The sequence below is a fragment of the Dendrobates tinctorius genome, unplaced genomic scaffold (genome assembly GCF_039654945.1).
Source record: "Dendrobates tinctorius isolate UK_male_01 unplaced genomic scaffold, ASM3965494v1 ptg000060l, whole genome shotgun sequence".
Taxonomy (NCBI): domain Eukaryota; kingdom Metazoa; phylum Chordata; class Amphibia; order Anura; family Dendrobatidae; genus Dendrobates; species Dendrobates tinctorius.
This window is the reverse complement of record NW_027361728.1, coordinates 67,312,225-67,332,634: the sequence shown is the minus strand read 5'-3', so window position 1 is coordinate 67,332,634 and position 20,410 is coordinate 67,312,225. Positions and strand designations below refer to the sequence as shown.

General features: G+C 39.8%; 1 protein-coding gene across 2 annotated transcripts in view; it reads left to right on the top strand.

Moving 5' to 3' along the window:
- Positions 1 to 20,410, top strand: part of ARHGEF26 (Rho guanine nucleotide exchange factor 26) — a 213,379-nt gene that overhangs the window by 41,991 nt on the left and 150,978 nt on the right. The window lies entirely within an intron of this gene.

Here is a 20,410-nt window from a genome sequence, read left to right as displayed (position 1 = left end):
TAACTTTGATCCCCTTTACCTGGAGTGGCAATGTGCATGCTTAACTTTTGTTCCCTTCATTCTCTACGTGACTGCTGGAGATAGCAGAATAAATCGCTCTTGCCATCCCATTATCCCTGGTAGGTGGTAACTATGTTAACATATTAATGGCATTTTCAACTTTAATAAATATGGTCACCAAACAGTTTAATACTTGTAAAATCTAAAAAAAACAAAAAACAGATCAGGTACTCGCCCTCCCTGGGTCCACCACCAGTGCGCTGATCTCTGTGATTTGGCTGCAGTGGTAATGTCCCGTCAACAGTGCACATCACTGCTGCAGCCAATCACTGGGCTCAGATGCTATCTGCGTCATAAGAGCTTCTGAGCTCAGTAGTTAGATTTAGCTATGGTGTGTGCTATTGATGTGAAGTCACCCCTGCAGCTAAAACATAGAAATCAGAGCAGATATCTGAACTAGCACTGGACCTGGGGAGGGCGAGTACCTACTCTTTCTTATTTTACAAGTATAAAACCGTGTAGAGACCACTTGCCTCTAGGTACTGCAGCATCTAAACGGTTGTGAGATAAATATCTAAAATATATATTTTTTTTCTTAAAAAACAAAACAAAACAATTTTTGTCTTGCAAAAGTAGCAAAACATAAAATTATGCATATCAGGTATTGCTGTAATCGTACCTGGCCAGATAAGTTATCTGATCACTGCATTTGCCCAATTAACAGCATAAATAACTAAAAATGTATTAATTCTGTCTCTCAGAAATCGCAGAAAGTGATAATTTTTTTTATGTACTCCAAAATAGTACCAATTAATACCTCAATTCATTACTCAAAGAACAAGCCCTGATACTGCTCATGTAATCAGAAAAATAAGTTATATCTCTCAAAATAATGCAATGCAGCAAATATTGTTTTTTGCAAAAAGTGTTTAATCTGCAAAAGTAGCATAATAATAATAAAAAATCTAGAAATCTGGTATCTCTGTAATCGTACTGATCCAAAGAATAAAATTACCTATCACTTAAACCACATGGTGAACAGCATGAAAGTAAAATCAAATAGATGTTTAATAACTGTTTTTTCCATTCTTTTGAAAACCCATCTATTCAAACAAGCCTACCACATCAACTACTCAGTAAACTAACTTTGCCATGTTCCCTCCTTCCAAATATTGTTCTGAATCTGCACCCTACTATTCATCTGTCTCCACACCCTCCATGCACACGATAACTGCACTTGATACTTGACTATTGCACTTAAACACACGGGCTGATGACCAATCCCTATTTATTATAATTGCCAGACCTGAAATAACAAGCACTTTTCACCTACTGTGTCCCCCCATTTCCTTGTAGATTGTAAGCTTGCGAGCAGGGACCTCACTCCTAATGTCACAGTTTAAATTGTCTTAACTTGTATTGAATTTATTGTCTGTACATGTCCCCGCTTAATTGTAAAGTGTTGCGGAATATGTTGGCACTATATAAATAAAAAAATATTATTATTATTCTACTTTCCAATAATCATAATAAGGCGAAGTACACTTTCAACCTGTGCCATAGGCTGAGCCCTTATGACGGGGTTCCTGTCTAAATCTCTAAAAAGACGGGCATCTCTGGAATAGAGCCCAGAGTACCAATTGACTCAGTGTACCTCATTATAAAGAAAGGTTCTGTCAGGTGGTCCTGTGTGAAAGAAACCCAGGAATAAGTCATCAGTGTAGGTCACAAGATAAATGTGAACCGACCCTTAAAAACAATTCAAAATATTATTTACCCACAAATTGACAGTAAGAACTTACCCATCCAACAAAAAAAAAAACAAGAACCATCTTGGGTGCGTCACCCGTCAGCAGAAGTATAAAGAGTTGCCACATTACTAGTAGCTCAATAAATTTCAATTATATTTGCATTCCAAAAGACAAACCAAGCCTGTCCTGTACCCAAATATCAGTTTTTGACCATGAGGTATTGCCACTTTTGGTAGAAATTGCTTAACAAGATTTTTTGTCTACAATTGCTACTTGTAAAAATGAAACGATTGAGTCTAAAGTAACACTTTAGTTTGAAAAAAGTTTTCTACTTTTTTTTCCAACTCCTTGAAAGTGTTTTTGAATTCTTTTAAGGTTTCAGTTTTTAAAAAGCAGTATTGCTTGAGGGTTTCTCACATGTAAGCCCCTCAAAGTCGATTCAGAAGTGAGCATGTCACTTACAAAGCATTTTTTTTTTTTTTTTTTAAGTTCACTTAGAAAATTTTAAAAATTAGCAACAATTTTTAATTTTTACATCTTAAATTAAAAATACTTAAAATTCATGCTGATGTAAAGTTGATATATAGTGAAAGATATTTATTGACTTTTCATGTGGTATGACTATTTGGTTTTATGGCATACAATTTTAAAAATTGCTAATTTTTCGAATTTTTATTAAAAAAAAGATATTTTCATGTATAGATGCAAATCATATCAACCTAAGATTATAACTAACATTAAGTGTATGGCGTCATGAAAAAATAATCTCCATATCACTGGGATTGGAATACGCATTCCTGAGTTATTACCACATAAAGGGACAGGTTTGATTTTCAAAAATCTGGCTTGGTCAGCAAGGTGAAAACAAGTTACAGCAGGAAGGGGCCAGCTGTTTATTAATCTTAATAAAATATCAGGCAAATTCTTGAAATAGAATATTGGCTACATGAAAAAAAAAATTGAGCAAGGCTAGTTTGACACATCCATGAAACCCAGACTGTACTCAGATCAAAAGACGTTTCCTGACCGTCAGGTCTCTTGATCTGCTAAGCATATATAAAGCAGTTAGCTTAAGTTGGTTGACCCATTGGTCAGCCCGAGTCTTCCAATTTTATCTTGGTCTGTGTTTCACAGATGTATGAAACTGGCTTCATGCTCTTGATGAAGCAGAAGAGTGAAACATTGATAGAGTAGAGCTATTTCACTGTCTGTATAGATTCCTTGTCATATATTGCTCTACCTTTTCCATCCTAAGTTGTGCTTCATGAAAAATATAATGTTAAAGGGAACCTGTCACCTCTTTTTTTTTTTTTTTGGCCTACCAGCTAAAAATAACAGTTAATTGTGTCAGCTATGCATTCCACAACTACTTCTGAAACCCCCTGACTCCCCATGTTTCACCCATAAAATCCTTTTTTTATTGCTCCCGCGCTGTATGGTAATGTGTTTGGTCCGGTCCGATGGGCGTTGTTTCGGTTCCCTCACTCCACCCCTCTTCGGCTTGCTGTATGCATTCCTTGCCGTGAATATCGCAGATCGCGTAGAGATTTCGCGCGTGCGCGCATTCAAATGGGATCTCGGGCATGCCCAGTATGCTTTGCCCAACTGCGGAGTCAGGAGGTTTCAGAAATAGTTGTGGAATGCATAGCTGACACTCAATTAGCTGATATTTTTAGCTGGTAGGCCAAAAAAGAGGTGACGGGTTCCCTTTAAAGGTTATGGTTACTAGAATTCTAAATATTGGATGTCGATCCAGGGATTTATTCTGTTTATCCCATTTGCATAAGTCAAGTAATTTCCATAAATTCCCTATATTTCATAACAAAGTAAGAATTCAAGAACTTCGTTTGGACTGGAAAAAGACTGGATTCCACATATAAACAGCTGTTTTGTTGTAAGTTCTTTACAAATGTCTGCTTTTTGTGTATTGTGAATTTCTCACTGACATTTGGTCCCTGGTACCATCTGAAGCGGATAAGAGCGTGTTGGAATATTTCCAGCAGAGACATAGCTGAACTCTCTTAATTGCTCTATGTTATGTGTTGGAAGGAGACTGTCACTTGTTTATGTGATTATTTTATTTTGTTTGTGCCTAAGTATTTGACCTTATGTTGGAAATCATTTTAAAAGAGCTACAATTACTGTCATTTTGACTGTTCTAGTTAAAAATTCTCTTTTTCATCTAGTCACGTGAAGAACAGCACAAAAAAGTGACTTACTGGAAATAATTAAAAATATATTCACAATTGAGCCCCAGATGATAATGTATTTCAGTTTGAAAATAATTTTAGTGTAGAACAGAAGATATTGCTGTTTTTAAATAATTTTTATTTTCTGTTAATTCTTATTTGCTAGTAAGTACAACAAATTAGAAAATGTTCTTCCCATTGGTATTGAGCCTGGTTTCAAGTATTCACAATCTTTATTCTCTTCACCAATATGTCATAAATGAGTGGGCAGGTGACCATTCATACGCCAAACATTACACAATAAGAGTTGGAGGTAGTATGGTTTCCTTAAAGGTAATCTGTTAGTAGGTTCCATCCTCCTAAGCCGCCTATATGGCCATGTAGGTCAAAGAAAGTTAAATAAAATGATACCTTGTTATCTGCCATCTGACCTCTTATTCCAGAGAAATCCTACATTTTTCTTAATATGTAAATGAGTGGTTAAGATCTATGGGCCGGACAAAGATCTCCCTGAGAATGTGTCTCCAGAGCTTTGCTGTATTTTGTATCAAAGTGCCATTACCAGTGTGAGACTTGTAATAACTGGCACTTTACTCTCAGAATCACACAAAGTGATATGAGAGATAACACCGTACAGCATAGCTAACATAGTACAGTAGGGGTACGTTCCTCTTGTTCAGAATTTGCTGCAGTTTTGACGCTGCGTATTTATGCAGCATCAAAAATTCAGTCGTCAGATGTTACAGCATAATGGATGGGATTTCTGGAAATCCCATGTCCACAGTGCGTCTATTTGCTCATGCGGATCACCCGCAGAAACTTACATGTGGCGCATCTTTCAGATCCACACCACAGCATGTCAGTATCTCTTGTGGGTGCGCATGCAGATTTTCCCAGTAGACTTGCAATAATGAGGAAAATCCACACGTGTAAAAAAAAAAAAAAAATTTGTATCCGCTAATTTGTATAATGGGTGCGGAAATGGCACAGACATTCTGCTGTGTCAAAACCACAGAAGATACTGAAGATGAGAACATACCCTAGAAGGGCAGTTTGTTTCATTTCAAATACATTTCCAGCTGTAGTTGGCCTCCCACAGTTCTTCAGCTTTCATCTCGTAGCCAGCATGGGGAAAGGGCAAGACCGCAAAGGTGACAGCGCTGAGAAGACAATTGCAAATGTGCTTGTTGTGTTTGTAATGAGACCAGGTTCAACTTGGCTGTACTGTGTTAGTTATGATCAGGCACAGCTCTGCAGCACACCTGCCAACAGTATGAGAGGACAGGTGCTGCTGCAAATGTGCTTATAATGAGACAAAGTTCACTTCTGTACTGTTATTTCTGATCTCCGTGCAAAGCAGTGTGCGATTATGAGAGCAAAGTCTGGAATAAGACATCAGATTGCTGATATCAAGGTAGACATATATTCAACGTCCTATTACCTTCATGTCCATATAGACTGCTTAGAAGGGTTGATGTCTATATTACGACTGTAATGACATATCGACCCTCCCAGATCTTTACCCAAATGTCGCTTAATTGTAGATGGAGTGAAAAAAGGTATACGGTATAGCACCTAAAGTGAGCATTATAGTCACTATACACCTTCTAACTTCTCTCCATCTACTATTGGGTGATGCTTGCCTAAAGATACAGACGGGTTGAAATGTCACAAAAGTCGCAATATACATGTATTTTAAGGAAAACATACTAGTTACGCCTATCTGTGTCATATTTGATATATGAACTGTCACCTACACACCCATTTGTGTTCTATTTGGTGAAGAGAATAATGTGAACACTTTTGCTTGCTGAGATTGCTTTGAACTTCTCATTCCTACAAGTGATTGTGGTGTCTTCCTCCCCAGTCTACTGGCACCTCCTGCATAGAAGCAGATTGAATGTGTTCAATTTTCTACATTTTAGACTTTGGTTTCAATCCCAGATGATCTCTCTATTCAGAAAATCATTACATTTAATGAGTAGTGAAAATGTGAAAACATTGACTTGGATAGCTGTTAGTGATGAGCGAGCACGCTTGGTTAAAGTGTTATCAAAGCATGCTCATGTCCTAATCGAGTATGCTCGAAAAATGCTCAAGCCGCATGTCTCGCGGCTGTTCAACAGCCGCAACACATGCTGGGATTGCCTGTTTGTTAGATAAACCCTGCATGTGTTGCATCTGTCGAATAGCCGCGAGACCTGCAGATGCGGAGACGTAAGCATTTTTTTCGAGCACGCTGAAAATACTCGTGTAGGGAGGAGGGCCCCCGCAGAGTGTCCGGGCCGGAATCAAAGGGGGCGCCATTTAGGTTCCTAAGGGAACTGTACCCGGGGAATGGAGGAGGAAGGTGGACAGCTGAGAGTGACAGGACAGCAAGGGGAGGGGCGAGTATAAAAGGGGCAGGGAGCGCGCAAGGGAGGCAGTTGGCAGAACGGCAGACATGGAGCAAGAGACTGTGGGGGCGTGAGAGAGCCAGAGCGGCAAACAGTGACCAGAGAGGAGACCAGCAACAGAGGGGAGATTTACAGTGGCCTTCGGGAAGGAGGCGCCGAGCTTACCGACCAGAGACTGCCGCTTCACTCCAATCCACGGCGTGCAAGCGGCCTATCAACCGCCACTCCTAATAACTGCGACACACCCCTGCTTGGGGACTGGAGTCTCCCTGAACCCGCTTACGAGCGGAACCCCGCTGTCTTTACAGGGGGTCATCTCATCAAAGGACTCACCCAGGGCCTGTTGTGCCCCAACCCCTCCTGGAACCCCGCTGTCTTTACAGGGGGTCACCTCCTCAAAGGACTCAACCAGGGCCTGTTGTGTCCCAACGCCTCCTGGGCGCTGGGGCACCCGAAGACTACGCCAGATCTTCAGCGGCTGCGACGCCGCAGCTACATCATCCGAGATACCGAGGGACGTCAGGACGGATAAGTGATACAATAGAACTAATGGTCCGTAGTCGGCCATATCGTGGCCCTATAGTAACCGGCCTTTGCCGGGGTAGTCGTGTTCACCTTGTCGTGTTTGTTTGTGCTGAGTCCCTGTGAGGACAATTGCTGTTACTTTGTTTGGTTGCTTAGGATAGCCCTAGCGACTTCCATTTATAAAAGTCATTATCCAAAGCACAAATCAGTCTCGCGTCTTGTCACTGCATCCTGCGTACCTGCTATAACCACACTTGATTAGGACATGGGAGTCCTCGGATAACACCTTATCAGAGCATGGTCGCTCATCACTAATAGCTTCATGCCATCTTTTGGGGGACTGGATCAGCTTAGTCTTTGAACATGAGCTGAGCAGAGTACAGACTTGTGAAAACTGAGTTCATGTACCTCTGTATTGATATTCCAAGGATCAGCTAAGCACATTTTTTTTAAAAAATATCTTTGAGATGGGGACAAAAAAAGTGCACACCATTGTGACAGTTTAAGGCTTCCTCTTCTCCTATCTTCCACACTTTGTTGCCTGTGGACCCATACTTTGTTAAAAAACAATCTTATGGTTCAAATGTGCTTCATGACATTTGATGTAGGGCACAATTGTGTGTTTGAATAATAATAGAAGTAAAGTAATAATTTTAGTAATGCACAGTACTCCTTTCACCAGCTTTCTTTAAAACTCAGCATTTGTCTTTTTTCTTTTTTTTGATAAGTATATTTGCGAGCGCTGCAGCCAGTCCACAGCGGCTAATGAGCATCTTCGCTCACTCTTGACACAGACAAAACTTGTACATCCGGTAGAGTTGTAAGTGCTACAGCTCATTAGTAGTTGCTTATTGGCTACAGTGCGCCCAAGTCACAATGTCACCTGACAAAGGGACCTGGCACCAACATTGCTGGAACGAGAAGCATAAGGGTTTATTTTACTCTGGATATTACAGCATTCACAAAGGGTTTGTATAGGTAATGGCTGTCCCGTTTAATTCTTACTCATTTTGTCAGCATACAATAACTGTGTGAACGAATGGCATACAAACCTTTTGACATCTTGTAAATGCATATATTGACTTTCATTAGGAAAAAAATAACTTTGCGTGAATGTCAGTGGACAGATTACTGGTTACAAAACAAGATATATTTCCTGTACCTTCGGTCTTTCTAAAAATGCATATGAAGTACATAAATCCATCTTTGACTGCAAACTGAGCAGTGGGTACTTTCCAGGTTTTTGGTTAAACAAGCTGAACAGGTATAAGAAAATGCCAGATAGAGCTGATTCAGGACAAAAGCAGAAAAAAGAAAGTGATTAGTATGTGAAGGCATTATGTAAAGGAAAATGAAACAAGTATTGAAATCAATTGTTTGGTGCCACTTTATAGGTTGTACTAATCCTTCTAGTTTTCTTCGAGGTCTGATCGCTTCTTTAGAGAGAATCTGACAGTAGGATCAACCCTCGTAAGCAGACTATATAGGCATGCAGGTAATAGAAAGTTGAAGAAAATGATGTTTTGGTATCTGCAATCTGATTTCTAATTCTAGAGATTTCCATGCTTTTCTTAATATGTAAATGAACTGTTAATTTTTGCCAGAGCTGTAGATCTTAAGGCTGAGTTCACACGTGGCGTTTTTTTTTTCGCGTTTCCGCGATTTTGCCACGAAAACGCGAAAAATAAGCATCCCATGCATTCCTATGGGATTCCGCAATGCTGTGCTAATGCTGCGGGTTTTACCGCGGCGGAATCGCTTCGCGGTAAAAAACGCAGCATGCTCATTAGGCTGGGTTCACACGATCACACGTAGCAGAACTCTCGCGGAAATTACCTCAAGAATTCCGGAATTCCATTCCACGGGAAAATCGCATTTTAAATTCCCGCGATTTTCCTGCGGAAAAACTAGCATTTTGCAAGCGTGATTAGGTTGCAGAATTGCTAGCGTTTTCCAAGCGATCTGGAGCATTGCTTTGAGAACTGATTGACAGGTTGGTCACACTCGTCAAACATAGTGTTTGACGAGTATGACCAACTTTTTACTATTGAGGCCGCCTATGCAGCATCAATAGTAAAAGATAGAATGTAAAAAATAATAATAAAAAAATATTGTTATTCTCACCTTTCGACATCCCGCGCAGCCTTCCCGCCTCTCTCCACCCTCCCGGTCCTTTGCGACAACTACAGCGATGACGTCTGTCCTCGCGGGATCACGTAATTTCCGCGAGAGTTCCGCCACGTGTGAACCCAGCCTAAGAGACCACTGCACAGTTTTATAAAAATCAGCTTCTCTACATGTCTGACAGCCATTCCATTCCAGTGTCAGTTGAATTCCAACCAGAGTACACTTCATTCTACTTAATGTGCTTCTGATTAGGTGATCACCTGAACCAAATATTATTTAACAAAGGAAAGTATAAAAAAAAAACCTGCTGTGGTGTTCACAATCCTCTTGCAATAGGACAAGCTGGATGGCAAAACAAGTGCTAGTAATATCCCAAAAGTAATAAGAATGAAAAAATAACTTTTAACTATGCCAAAGGAGTTGAAAAGAAAAGTCTTGAGTGAGGATAAAAAGGGCTCAATTCTCGCTTTACTAGTAGAGGGATACAGTGAAGCCTCATTTTGCCTCCATCCTTAAAATTTCTAAGATGGCAATCCATTACAACAAGGTCAAGCAGCAGACATTGGAGACAACAAAGCTACAGACCGGCAGAGGATGAAAACGACTATCCACTGTCCAGGATGACCATAATCTTATTGTAATGTCACTCAGCAACTGCAGGATGACATCAAGTGACCTTCAAAAGGAATGGCAAATGGCAGTGCACGGCAAGAACAGTTCGTAACAGGCTCCTAGAGGCAGGGCTCAAGTCATGTAAAACTAGAAAAAAGCAATCAATGAGAAGCAAAGGAAAGCCAGGCTGAAGTTTGCCAAAGACCATAAGGATTGGACCATAGAGGACTGGAGAATTGTAATCTTCTCTGATAAGTCTAATTTTCAGCTTTGCCCAACACCTAGTCATCTAATGGTGAGACAGAGACCTAGAGAGGCATACAAGCCACAGTGTCTTGCACCCACTGTGAAATTTGGTGGAGGATGGGTGATAATCTGGGGATGATGGGCAGGTTAATCTTTGCGAAGGACATATGAATGATGCCGCATACAAAGTTGTCCTGGAAAAACAGATGATTCCTTCTGCTCAGGCAATGTTCCTCAACTCTGAGAACTTTTTTTTTTTCAGCAGGACAATGCACCATGCCACACAGCTAGGTCAATCAATGTGTGGATGAAGGGCCACCACATCAAATCCCCGTCATGGCCAGCCCAATCTCCAGACCTGAACCCCATTGAAAACCTCTGGAATGTAATCAAAAGGAAGATGGATAGTCACAACAAGCCATCAAACAAAGAAGAATTGCTTCAATTTTTGTACCAGTAGTGGCATAAGGTCACCCAGAAGCAGTGTGAAAGACTGGTGGAAAGCATGCCAAGACGCAGGAAAGCTGTGATTAAAAATCATGGTTATTCCACAAAATATTGATTTCTGGACTCTTTCTGAGTTAAAAAATTATTATTGTTTCTAAATGATTGTGAACTTGTTTTCTTAGTATTATTTGAGGTCTGCAAGCAACGCATTATTTTGTTATTTTGACCCTTTCTCATTTTCTGAAAATAAATACAAATTGTAGTGCTTGGAAATTCGAAGACATGTCAGTGGTTTATAGAATAAAAGAGCAATTTACATTTTACGCAAAAATATACCTATAAAGACAAAAATAAGACAAACTGAAAATTTTGCAGTGGTCTTTTAATTTTTGCCAGAGCTGTATGTGCTTGACACTCATCTCCTGGAGATTCTGACTCAAGATCTTATTTTAAATGAATGGGGGCGTTACCACTGTGAGACATGTAATGAGTGACAGTCTGCTCTCTGGATCTACATGACTCACACTGGTAACTCTCCCTTTCATTTCAGATAAGCTCTAGAGGCAGATTCTCAGGGAGATCTATGTCTGGGGTGTGACAGGGAAAAGACCTGTCACGCAAAAGAACAGTAAGAAGCCTCTGGGGACCAGCCTCTTGGACTAGTCACCTGAGTGACATGGTCCCCATCTGGCTTTTAAATGTAGGTCTCTGAAATACTGCAACGTTTGAGTAAAACATACATGACAGAATTGATAGTATTTTATTGACACTAGCCATAGTTCGGACAGGATGAATCCGCTGCCAGGTTCACTGTAAATTAATTTCTAAGTGTGTAATACATAAATGGCTCTTTTATGGGGGGAAGCAATGGTAAAAATGTTATGATGGGCATTTGAATTATTAGAATTTATGGAAATTATAAATTATCTTGGCTCTGGATATTCTTGCTCTTGGAGGCAGACAGTCTCAGTCATAAATGAGGTATAGAATTTCTGTTAAATGGTCCAAACGTCGCGGCACTGGATGCTGAATGTAATGCTGTGTCTTTTAAACAAAGAGCAGATTGTAGCCTGTTATTCTGATGTGACTGGTGAAATATGCTTTTGATTTATATTTTGGGAATTAAATCATACTTGGAGATGCTGGAAGCAGAATTCTCTGATGCATTGGATCCTAGAAAGCCAAATAGCTGGGTTCTCATAGACCTATAGAATGGAAGCAACACGTGTGTGACGGTCTAGGAAGAATACATGAAATAAACAAGGATTTCTGATGAATTAAATCATCAGCATGAGTACAAACCAAAAGCGGATGCAAACTGCCCTGGGAATGCCAATCTATTTCCAAGTTCATGCATGCAAGGATTACAAATCTGCAGATTACAAACTAATGGAAAATGTGTTTCTTAGAAAAGCTTTTGGCTTTTTCTTTGTCTGTCTTTAGAGACCGTTATGTAGAGGTTCTATATCACCAACAGACCACAATAGAAAAAGCTCCTGTATTGATTGAATGTGTCAGTTTTTATCTGCTTCCACCATTTTGATAACCCAGTAATAATGATTGCTATGCATGTGCCAACATATTCTATAGTGATTGGTAATAACTGGAAATAGTAGACATACAAAATGAAGAAGCATGTTTAAAAGCTTGCATTTAAGTGATCTGTGGTGTAACTTGAATCTCTGAGAACCCCGACTATGAGGGGGAGCCATCATCTGGGCAAAAAGGCCCCTTAAGCTCCAGGGTCTGGTGTGGCTGCAACCCCTGCACCCACTAATCCTTTAATCTAGAATGTTAAAATAATATAACGGCCCCCAAAAACAGAGATCCATGTTATTTAGCTCTCTGTCCACTTATGCCCCACTAGTAGATAGCCCATCACAGGACAGTGACTGTTATAGAAAGAGCATTGGCTTAAGGACAGAGTTCTTGTCCCAGGATAACAACTGCAATCTATACAAATATCCATGCTAACGAAAATGATTTAGCGGAATTGCGAATAATCGTAATGTAAAGACATGCTCGATTTTGAATGCACAAAATACCCAACACTAACGAGGAGGTCCCTTTGTGTGTTGCCCCACTGACCTACACGCAATTCCTTGTAGCAGGAGTCTCCCTGCTGCAATGCACTACATGTTTCGATATCTAAGCTGAATACTGTAGGAAGCGCTTTACACATGAGCCGCTAAGCATAGACCCTCCTGTGGTTGCTAGCACACAAATCACACTGTACATTCCTAGGCAGCACTTCAATGGAGGTGCTGCATGCCATGCAGCAGGAACTGGTGTGTACAGAAGCTTGTGAGCTCTGCCCCCACCATGGTGTGCATCCCAGTAAAGTGCTGTGATGTTGGTGAATACAGCAGGAGTGGCACACAATAGACTAGAGAAGCAGGAGTAGTTGAGTCAAATGTGAAATTTAGTTTTGTGGCAGCCTCTCTCTTCCTCATTGCAGTAGAGTGAGTTTGGATGAGACTGCTTCCTTTCCTTCCCCCGCTTGGTACCACCCACATATCGCTACATAGTTCTGTATAGCGCTTCGATGTGGGCGATGATTGTGAATGTAGCAGGAGTCGTTCTCCACTGCACCGATGAGTGGCTAACCTGGCATGTCTCCCTCAACCCTCACCCCTGTCTAGTGAGTGCAGGACACAGTATAAACAATTGGGTATCAATTCAAGTACCCCTCTATTGGCTCATAAATACACTGCTCAAAGAAATAATGGGAACACTTAAACACAATGTAACTCCAAGTCAATCACACTTCTGTGAAATCAACCTGTCCAGTTCTGAAGCAACACCGATTGTGTATCAATTTCTCCTGCTGTTATGCAAATGGCACAGACAACAGGTAGAAATTATAGGATGTTAGCATGGCCACCCCAATAAAAGAGTTTTTCTGCAGGGAGTGACCACAGACCATTTCTCTTTTCTCATCCTTTTTGACTGTTGTTTTGATCACTTTTGCATTTTGTCATTGCTCTCACCCCTAGAGGTACTGTATAGTTTCATGAGGCGGTGTATACAACCCACAGAAATTGCACAGGTAGTGCAACTCATCCAGAATGGCACTTTAATGCTAGTTGTGGCAAGAAAGGTAGCTTTGTCTGTCAATACAGTGTCCAGAGCAAGGAGCAGATACCAGGAAACAGGCCAGTACACTAGCAGACGTGGAAGGAACTGTAGGAGGGCAACAACCCAGCAGCAGGTTGCTACTTCCTCCTTTGTGCAAGGAGGAACAGAAGGAACAGTGCCAGAGCCCCCAAACATCCATGTGTCTGCTCAAACTGTCAGAAACAGACTCCATGAGGATGGTATGAGGTCCCGACATCCAGAAGCTGGTGTTGTAGTTCAGGACAATAGGCATTTGCCACAGAACACCAAGATTGGCAGATTTGACATTGACACCCTGTGCTCTTCATAGATGAGAGCAGGTTCACACTGAGCACATGTAACAGACGTGACAGAGTCTGGAGACACCATAGAGAACTTTCTGCCTGCAACATCCCCCCGCATGATCGGTTTGGCAGTGGGTCAGTAATGGTGTGGTGAGGAATTTCTATGGAGGTCCACACAGTGGAATATTTCACTCAGTGACATCTAGGATGTGGTATTTTAGTGCTCCCCTTGTTTTTATGAGCAATGTATAAATTAATCAGCATGTCATGTGGCCATCCAACTAATATATTGTTGAAATTGTCTGTGCTCTTGGACTGTCTATTCATAGATGAGTAGGGGGGCAGTGAGATCTACTATACTGTCAGAACTGCTAGTTTTTTTTTTTTTTAAAGAGTCAACTTATTATGCTTATGGTAGGAATATATCCCCAATTTAACATTATGTATACCGTACTGCCAATACAGTCACCAGTTGCTATATACTGTATATCTTTCATGGGGACAAGGGTTATATAGCCTACATACACATTAGATTGTTGGCCAAACCATTATTTATGTAATATATTCATCTTTAGGCTGGATATTAAATTTTTAGTAATGTGGAAATTTAATGACACGTTCCAATTATTGTGTATTGAGGACAAAGTTCTACCTCTGTTGGCTGCGACTGAATGTTTTAATAAATTATCTACAGCCCCACCTAAATAGGATGAGATAAAGTAGAGAACAGGCCCTTAACTGTCACTTGGCATTCATATGTATTTTTCACCTGGTGTATGTAAATGCCTCTTTTATCTTGAATCTGATGTAATTTTTTTGTTCCTGTGCCTCTCCATTCCTATTGTATGAACCCATCATCCTTGAATGTAGATTTAAAGAAAAATAGAAAAGGCACTTCAACCCTCAAAATAAGACATACTGAGCAAAGAATTTGATCGCTAGATACCTGATGGAGTCAACCAAACCTCGTAACGTGTTGTATGAATGAATAAAGATCCAGGGAACAAACACCCTTGTCGTCACTCTGTGGCAGCTCCCGAGAATTACTGCGCTTTTCCTGTTTCTTTTAAATGTACATCTCATCTTTTTTAGCCAAGTGGTCGTGGTCCATAGGACTCACAGGAAAAAAAAAGGTTGAGGATGACCCCAATTTCTCTAAAAAGATTAAACTAAATACAGGTAAAAGAAGGCCAGATCTTGGGAATGAAAAATGGAAAAATGGCAGGTTCTGGAGAACAGTGGCATTTACATCAGATAAAAAAATTATGTATTTCTGGCGAGTGACATCTTCTTTAATTGGGTGAGGAAGCTCTGCGACAGCTCCAGGTTCCAACTTGCATCTCATAAGTCTTCAGTACTGATGCTAGCTCAAAGAAAATGTCTCTTGCCTGCAGAAGACATGAGGAAACGGAAGAAACAAATACATAGTGCATATACGTAATGGTCCATTGCTTTGTGTTTCACAGCATCCACAGTTGCGTTGTGTTTGAACTGCTGTTCACGGAGATTATTGTATCAATGTTCTGTATTCGATACTTGGAACTGGTTTCTCAGGTTTCATAGTTGCCTTTGCATTTGTTTTATTCTGTACAAATAGCATGGCTACAGTGACTTGAAATAAAGAATTACTATAAAGTTTCGCAAAATAAGCTGAAATAAAGATTTCTTTAGTTGTGGTTTCACACTTGCACATTTGTAGCCACCGTTCACATCTGGGTCACAGATTCCTCTACTTTTACTGACCGGAATAGCATAGTCTGCTGCTCTGTTTCTGCTGGTTAAATTACAGAAACCATGTCCCATTAGAGTCCATTTGATGTGTCATCTGACAGATCCGTCCTCTGTTGAATCCGCTTTTCTAGTTCTAAAATGGAACAAAAAAAAAGTTCCTGACATTGATGTGAATTTATCTTTCCACTTTTCATCAGATTTTCATTTGGAGAAAATATTGCGAACAAAGATCGCCGTGTCTAATAAAATATTTTCTGAAATGGACTAAAATGTTCATTGATTTTTCTTCCGCACTTGTATCTATAAACAGCTTATGTTTGTCTGTCTTGTATCTCCCAAAGATGTATACGAAGGGCTTCACAGTACATTACTTTTCTGTAGTGAGACGCTGAACAGGTATTTGCTGCGCTCCGTCTTTATGGAGATGTTTCTAGAGGCCAATTTAATAGTAATCTTGTGGTTCTATATAGTAATATCTATTTTTTAATTGTATAATGAAAAGTTAGGCAATTTTCCAATATTCTTTCTGTATCAATTCATTTTAGGTTTTGTGTAAATTACTTCCGAATTTTTTTTGATCTCTGCATAATGTACTATTTACTTCTATTGTTATGCGATCGACACTTTCAGGACTAACAAGAGGACAGTTACTGCACGTCCCCACATCCACCACATGAACCTGCTTCTATAGTAGGAGTTAGGATATACAATATTTTGAGGTTGTAAAACTAAAATAACTGTAGAGTGTGTAGAAGCTCGCATGTTTATGGTCTTTGTTCATGTGATAAAACTAAATCTTTAACCTCTTCCAAGCTTTTCATTAATGTCCGAGTTCTCACTTCTACAATATATACAGTATATCATGTTATAACACATATATAAGCAAAAGTCAGGGTATTATGAAATTCACAGAACTGATAGAAATGTTCAAGATATGAAAGTGATGAAAAAAATGTAAACAAAATTTTCAAAACATCTCAACCTATTCGGTATTGAGTCTGAGTACCATGTTCAGAAATACACACACTTTCATGCCTTGGCTGCTATCAGAAAGGTTATAATGGCTGTTTGAGGAATGTTCTACCAAGATGAATGAACTTGAGTACGTAAATCATCAAGATCCGCTTCTGACAGCTGCCTTTGCAGTTGCTGACCATTGACGTTCCGGATGTGCTTGGTCGAAGACGTCCGGAAATGCTGCAGGCAATGGTAGCACATTTACAACACACAGGCTGCTCAGTCACATAAAAAAACATGACGCCTGGTGTGGTCCTGTTGATAGACAACTCCTGGGACACTTTAGAGAAATATCCATACCACTGGTTCCACTACTAAATCAATGTAATGCTGAGATGTTTGTGTACCTGGTACATGCCACCAAACGCCACAACCCCAGGTTAAGAGTGGTATGACGTTCCCTCGTGAAGGCATCTTCACCGTCAGACATGGTCGTTGCACAGTACATTGGGGCACAATTATTAGATTACCTCCGTACAGGAGCTTTTTTATCCAGAATAGTCAGTTTTTTTAGACACAAAAGAACCTTTTTCCTGAAATAATTTGATCAAATTGTTTTTATTTACAAAAATGTTTAATAGGTCCATATACAGCTTACATTGGTGACCTAACACCTTGTATTGTCCCTACATGCAAGGTGAAAAAAAAGCTGAACTTAGATATCCTAAAAAACAAAGCAACAAAAGTGCAGCAAAACCTGCTTTTTGTAGCAGCATCTTTAGTGCTAAGAGTGCAAGTGTTGCCTGCAGAAAAAAAGCAGCAACAAACAACATATGAACATAGCCTTAGAAGTTATTTGGATGACATTGGGCTACAGGCCAGACATCCAGCTACAGGTGTTACCTTGACCTCATGCCACCACTCTCAAAAGCTATCATGGTACATAGCAAAACGTTGCCTATCCTCTTCGTTGATGAGTCTCGCTTTTGTCTTTGACACAATGATGACCAGAGATTGGTCATGGGCAACGCCATGAAGATACCTTCATGAGGGATTGTGAAAGTGTTCCAGTGAGACATTTTTATCTACTATCAAGCACATCTGAGATGCAATTTGTTAGCAATTGCAAAAGGGAGCTGCCTGCAATAATTCTTGATGATTTGTGTATCCAAGAGCGCTCAACGTGGCAGAACATTCCTCTGACAACCATTAAATGGAATCTTTTCATCACCTGCACCTTTCACATTTCATTTGAAGAGGAAAAGTAATGTTTTTTTCCTGTCATATTTGGACAAAATTTGAAGGAAGCAGCCTGTTGGCAGTTGCTGATTGGTTGGTTGAAGCAGTCACATGATGCACAAGCCCATGCCTGATGCCTATTGATGGCGGGTGATTAGAGGTGGAACACCGCTTGTAGCGGTTTTTAAGCATCTGTTTCACAAATTTGCAAAAATTATATATGAACAAGGCAAGCACTCCTATAGTATTAACTAAATGTGCAGGTGCAAGTACACCTTATCCAATTTACAAATATATACCCAAAGACTGCGTGTCAACACACTGCAGTAATGAATATATGGATTCCGCTATTGCTTCAAACATAAAATAACTGTTCGGACAGTAGTGTATGTATGGCATTGAACTTTTACCCTAGCTAATGGCAGACTGTATTTGATATTGTACCGGTGCGCTGAACAACATGTGTAACTGTCAAGTGGGTCTTGTTTTTTATTTTATTTTTGATAGTTTCTCGTTATGTTTCTTATAGCAGGTGCAGACTGCAGAGATATTGCACGGTTAAATGGAACGTGTGCAATCTCTGTATTGATATCTGGTCTGTATGGATGGTAACAAAATATATATACAATATACATAATTCATAAAATTTACATTGATAGTACTGTCAAGCAATCTAAAATTTATCGGCTACAGAGGATCTTAAGTTCTTCAGGCTGAAAGGTGATCCTCCCCGGGTTGTGCCGTTACTTATGTGACTTACCAGGAATTTGGAGGCGATCTGTTGGAGCTTGCAGACAGTTGCTTACCTTTTATTTCACCTAGTCACATTACGTATTGCAACTAATGAATGTCTGTACATTTAGCTCTTGGGCAGTAGTGATGTATTTATGTGCTGCATTTAAACTTCATCTGCAGTTGTAGAGTTTGTTGCCTAAAGATACAAAGGTTTCTACATTTTTTTTTAAAGTCTATCCATAGAATAAGGGACAGAAACTCTGCCTGGAGTTAATATGTTGGCACACAAGTCCCTAAGGCTCTGCAGTACACAACTGTTGGCACTCATCCCTACATACTACAATATGGTGCCTCCATTAGTACTGCAAGAGGGACACTTCTCCTTTACAATGCTATTTGTGTAAGTTAACCAAAAATTGTCCAAGAGAATCAAAATGGCACTTCCTACAATGCCTACATCCAATCCAGAATGCAGATCCATTCCAAAAAGAAGAGATCCAAAAATAATTCAATTTATTTCAATATTAAAAGAAAGAACATACAAATAAAATAAAAAAACAGGATGTCTCAAAAAGGAGACGTCACTGCACAAATAATTAAAAGATGGACGATATAGAATATACATATGGCAAAATAAATATCCCAAGTACTGCTAACATGGGCAACAAGTATGCCCGGATATTAAGAATATAAAGTGTACAGTGCTAAGAATAGACAATTAGATTCCTTTAGTCAGATTCAAAAAGACTTTTGATACAAACAAGCATTAATGCGCCATAATATTCATCAAAGATATCAAATACTGTAAGTAAAGTCCATAACATCAATGGTGCCAGAGAAAAAACTCACCATAAATGATATAAAAATATCCAAATACTAATAATATCAAAATAGAGCCCTTAGTATAATAGTAAATGAAAACCCTATGACAGCCAGTGTGAAGGGATAATTTAACAGTATATACTAGGCAGAGTTTACCTGACAATACACGGTGGTGGTGTCCCCTTGCCAGGTCCAGGACCCCAACCTGTTAACACCCAGTTGTCAGTTTATTCATGTTTTTCTAGGAGAAATAATAAAGGGACCCTACAATATAGACCTCTAGAAAATAATGTTCTGCAATTGTTGTTTCATGAAGAACACAAGTGTTCACTAAACAGGTCAACTTTAATATCAGGTGGGAAAATGTTTTAAGAGGATTATGCCGCCGTTACGACATTGATGTTCATAATCATTAGTGATGAGGGAATGTGCTGGGGTAAGGTGTTATCTGAGCGTGCTCGGGTGGTAACCGAGTGTCTTCAATGTGCTTGAATAATATGTTCGAGTCCCCGCGGCTGCATGTGTCGTGGCTGTTCGACAACTGCAGCACGTGCAGGGATTGCCTGTTTGTTACACAGCCTTTCTGGCCATTTAGTTGGAACATAGAAAAGACCAGCTGACTGGGCAATTGCAGGTTAACTTTTTTGGATTGTATTGCATATACTGCATATACTGGATTATTGAGATGTATTCAGATATGCGTTGCTGAACTAAAGGATTGTAGTGGTATTTATAAATCCCATGACTCATAGTGATTTGTTTTTTTTATACAGTCTTGCTTCTTGTGTAGAGGTGGCTATGGAGCATCTGCTGGTAATGATTTATCATGTTTTGCTGATTATACCAGTTTGTACCTAACTTTAATTGGCATTAGACACTGTGTTCCTATTATGTTGCCTCTCCACTGTCATTTTACTGCATTGTTTTGAACACTGGCTGTATTTATGACACTCTTATGCAACTTTCCTCTTCACAAAGCTTCTTTTTATTACAATAATTTTATGCTTCTTGTAACTGGAAGATTGATGCAACTACTTGGTTCATGGTAGGTAGAAATTCACTTAAATCTGCCAGTATAACTGACAAAATAGACTTTATTGAAAACTGGTTAGTGCCTACCTGGTATGTGTTGCCTAATTTACCTCTGGCAGTCCCATAGGCAGTGAATGAAGCTGAGGTTGAGAATGTGCACCTCTGCTCCACTCCAGATGGGGCGCTACATACTGTGGAAT